We start from the raw sequence: 5,015 nt of genomic DNA, 5'->3' as shown, positions 1-5,015 counted from the left end.
CTCGTTAAGAAATAAACCTAACAATTATCATATGTTCCACCAGAGTTCAAGCTCATTAAAAATGAACCCACCTTCGGTAAATCACCTTTGTGATCGCACCGCTATCAGCTTTTGAGCCTTGGTCATGTTCTTACCATCACCTCCACTTTTAGCCAATCATACGCCTCCACTTGATTCTTTACCCTTTTGAGGAACAGATGCGATGATTGATTTTATTAGCCACCTTCTTTACACTGCCATGATTGAAAAGTTCCAAACCTTACCACAGAACCAGTTGCTATCCGAAAACATCACTCGTTCCTCAAAAACGAGTCTCCTTTAAGCTCTTTTTAGACTCGTAAAATATGAAAATATTGTTGAGCAATTGGCCTCTCCAGCTTGTTAAAGTGATTGGAAGTGCCATCCCTCCTCTATATTTTAATCATTTTGGACTTGAGGGATCATTACACAAAAAGATCGAGCGCTTGCCTTTTTTGGCTCGCTAAAGTGATCGGAAAAGTCATCCCTTTCGTATTATTTTATACTTTTTCAGACTTAAGGGATTATACTGCGAAAAAGGACTACTGGAATTTCCTTTCCGTCTCTTTTCAGACTCTCTAAAACTGAAAAGGATCGAGTTATCTTTGTCGTTAAACTCGTTAAAACAATAGTGACAAACTTGTGTGTACAGACAAGAGCAAGTTTCACTGTCGCTAGGCTCGCTAAAACATAGTGACAGGTTTTCCCGCAGGGAAAATTATAGAACAAGCATATGTTATCCTCCTCAAGCTTGAAAAAAATAAAGAGGTACTGGTCAGCAATGACTGGGGAAAAAGGGAAGAAAACTTGAAGAACTTCATCGGTAGCAGGTCGCTCTTGAACATGACACTTTCACTCCATCACCATGATTGAGTCAAGTTGGGTTATTCCATTCACCGGTCATATCACCATTTGTCCTCCGTACCATCCATTTTGGGGTTAACGCTACCAATCCATTTCAGTGTTGCTGATATGTTCAAGAGAAGTCGCTCAGAGAATTCACCAACCCAGCTAATGCCTCATCCGCTGCAATACCTTCACGCTCCATTCTTTCATGACCACCACCCTGTACCTTGTATCATCAAATCGTTTTCACCTCCTCAAAATCATTTGCTCCGTTCCATGTCGTAGATGTGGGATTCATTAAGGCCCTCCTACGACGGGTCTCTTCTTGTCAACATCAGCTCATTATCCAAGAAGTTGACTTAGGAACAACCATTTCAGTACTTTGAAGCTTGCATGCCTCAATGGCAAGTTTCTCACTTCCGACGACAGGTTTACATCAATGGCCTTCAACCAAAATATTTTGCGTGGTGTTCGACATCAACTCATGTACTCACACCATGTGAATTGTACTGTAGTACCTTGAGGGTCATTATCATTATTGGTGATTCCTCTCACGCCTGTTAACAGCTTACATCATTGGCTGGTAATTAGGCGATGTCTTTCCATGTTCGACACTAGAACATCTTTTCACATGGATTGACTTGTACTTCGGGTGAAGATTGAACGAGTTTGAAGACCCTGGATCTAGTTTCATCCATCTGAGCTGCGATATATTCAGGAAAATAAAGACATCAAATGTACATCATAGCTGCACAAATAATCATGCAAGATAAAGGATGATGGCTCTACCAGAATCATCAGTTTTCCACACAGACGATTGTTTGTCCTATGTACATGAAAATGAATTTATAAAGCTGAGCATGGTAATGCCCGCCTCAGCTATATCATGAAAATATTATGAAGATAATGTATTGTATTGTATCTTATTACAGGTCACCTTCTAATTTGAAAAACCTCGGATCCTCATGATAAAGCATTTCACCCGACATCAGAATATTTATGACCTCATGCTTTAGGGGAAAAATATTATAGACATATTTGGGCACTGCAACCCCAATCACATATGTCCATAAACCAAGGGCTCTCAAACCCCTAAAAGTGTTGTTTCATACCCTAAAGGATCAAGGTCAACTGATTACATCATTTCCCAGAAGTTCTCCCTAAAAAACTGCTCAGAACTGGTCAAAATTGGACCATACAAACTGCTCCATGCTAAGGGTGCGATGCATCTCACCTGCTACACACAAAGGGTGCAATGCATACTGAAAATCCCTTCTATAGGGTGCAATGAGCGAGTGCAGACAAATGGAAAAGGTAGTTTGCTAGGTGGAAACCCAGAGAATCTTCTAGAAACTGCTCATATGACACTTGCCTCTCTGAATTCGCCCAGGGATGAGTAAGAGATCATGAAATCTCCAAGTGGAACCAAGAACTGTCAGTGAAATGACACTAATCAAAATCCCAGGAGCTAACTCACCCCCCTACAAATATTTATATATGGATCCCTCATCATAGAGATCCAAAGGCTGGAATTTTGTAATTTGTAAGGAAGTGTTGTTGGATTCTCTTTGAGACATTGTATTGTTGGGTGATCTTGCTTTTTATGAGTTGAAGAGGGCTTTCATGCTGGGAGGATGATGCTGGATTAGACAGTTGGGTTGTAATCCTCTCTTCTACTACTTCTATCAATAAAGTTATTTGAGTTTTCCTCCATATACTTGTATATTTCTGAATCTTGTATTTGTGTATGCATTTGTATGGTTAATGTACATCTGATTCTACATTGTTTATGGTTATAGATCTCTATGCTTTGATGGTATTTTGCTACTTTGACTCTATAGGTATTCTTTGAAGTGAGACAAGTGAGAAAGGAGTGGAAAAGCTCTATCAAAGGAGAGAGGAAACAAGCAAGGAGCCAAGCAAAAGACTGAGGTTGGTACTCTCTACTTCTCTCTCATTTATCTCTCATAAAGGAAAACACAAGTTACTTTAAATTGTTTGTTTCTAAGATAGCTACCCATCTTATTGGGACTGGCAGCTCTGAATGGACACTATTTTTCCTAGAAACAGATAGTGTTGGGGGTCCAAGTGGAATAGGCAGGTGGCCACCAATATCCACCTGGATCAAGAGCAGTGAGACAAGAGGACACAAGATATAGACGATCAACCAGGGCCAAAACCTCTCCATTTGAGAGGAAAACCCACAAGAATTCTTCTCTTATAGAATCTTCAATTGATGAATTCTGAGATCTATGACCCTTGACCAAGACCCTCCAAGACCATGTCCCTTTACAAGATTTCCTTCTAGTATTTTCTCAGCAACTCCTGCAATTTTGACCTCTAGAAAATTATTCTACGTATCAAATTATTCTACAAATTCATCCCCTCCAATAGATTCCTTTGCTACTTCATCTAACAAATTCTACTGCAACTTTGACCTCTCCATCATAACTTCGACCTAACTGCAATTTCATAACTTTGATGCAGCTTCACAACTTCGACCTAATTGCAATTTCATAACTTTGATGCAGCTTCACAACTTTGATGCAACTTCACAACTTCGATGCAACTTCATAGCTTCAATGCAGCTTCAGATTTTTGTCTTGCCTAGTAATTGTAGAAACCCTAACACAAGATAGAGAGAGAAAGAGGCCCAAAACTCTGATCTTGTTCTTGTTCTTGTTCTTCATCCTTTTTCTTTCTTGAGGTGACCAACTTGCTTGAGAGTGTGTCCAAATAAGGTTGAGTTCCCTTCTTATATATATTATGCTTTTGAGGGATACAAATTGATGTCTTTGGGCCAACTTATCCCTTCATGTAGGCCAACTTGATCTTTGCATCATGACAAAGCCTTAGAGGGTCTTTTGTGTCTACTTTGACTCAATAATTTTTTCTTTACACTATGTAACATTCCTAAATGGGTCTTCAATACATGACACTAACTCAATTGACTTTATGAAAAACCTAAAAGAACTCAATGGGTTCTTCACCTATAAAATCAATTTCCTTGAGCATGAAACCCATGCCTCAAGAACAACAATAAATTTATTTCTATTTTTGCATTAAATATATAAAATCATGATTACATATGTCATTATGAAGATCAAACCTAGTTACATATTTCAACAATGGCCAATAGAGTGCTCTGACATTATCTCATGTATTGTCAATAGAGTGCTCAAGGAAGCACAACAAATATCTAAGTCCAATAGTAGTGAGAGAGACAACAATGAGTTGTGAACAATGCCCTGGTTATGTATTTGTATTTTATAGTTTTGGTAATAATTGCATTGTGATGTGTTATTTATTTGGCTTCCATTCCATTATAAAGATATCTTTTATTAATACCAAATGACAAGTTATAAGTATTCATTTAGACTTAGCCAAATGTTTTGAAATATGGAAGAACTTAAGATGGTTGCATATAAAAAAGAACAGTAAACCTTAGTTAAGACAAACCACCCCCATATTTTCAAATGAATATCAAAGCCTCGCAGCTTTGGAGCTAACCATGCTACTCATATAAATGGATATCGCAGTTGAAGGAGAAATAGTGCGACACAAACTTCCATTTGATTCAGTACATTGAGTTTCACTGAAATTATAAGTGTAAACTTCATATATATCATTATATTACATAATCATATGTTGGCTTTCAATTTTTGGGAGGCAAGAGGAAGCGTGTTAAGATAATTTTGAATTTTCCAGTTACAAAAAATTGAATGAGTCAATGGAATTGTATGACTATGTAGAAAAATGTTAAATGATTTTACAAAAATTATGAAAGGATAAGACAAGAAGGGGCACCAACCAATTGAATCTTCACCTCTAAAAACATAAGGCAATTTTATTTGAGTTGGGATCATTAAATTTTTCAAATAAACTTTCAGACATCCTTACACCACGTAAGAGGATATTCCTGAACATTCTTTAGCAGACTCAGTGTAATAGAGACCAGTCAATCTAGAAGCATTAATGCTATGGAATTGACTGGAAACAACATATTTTAATATTTTTACAAGGACATTTTGTCCATCTCCTAAGAAATATAATTTAGATTTTGATCTTTGACACAAAAAATTAAAGGACAAGGCGTTTGAATTATAACCTTGACTCTAGTATTACAAAAAAACATTAATTGGTAAGTGCAC

Source organism: Pinus tabuliformis, chromosome J (assembly GCF_031772625.1).
Source record: "Pinus tabuliformis cultivar Carrire ecotype Pingquan chromosome J, CPIR1, whole genome shotgun sequence".
Taxonomy (NCBI): Eukaryota; Viridiplantae; Streptophyta; class Pinopsida; order Pinales; family Pinaceae; genus Pinus; species Pinus tabuliformis.
Note: the sequence above shows the minus strand (reverse complement) of the source record.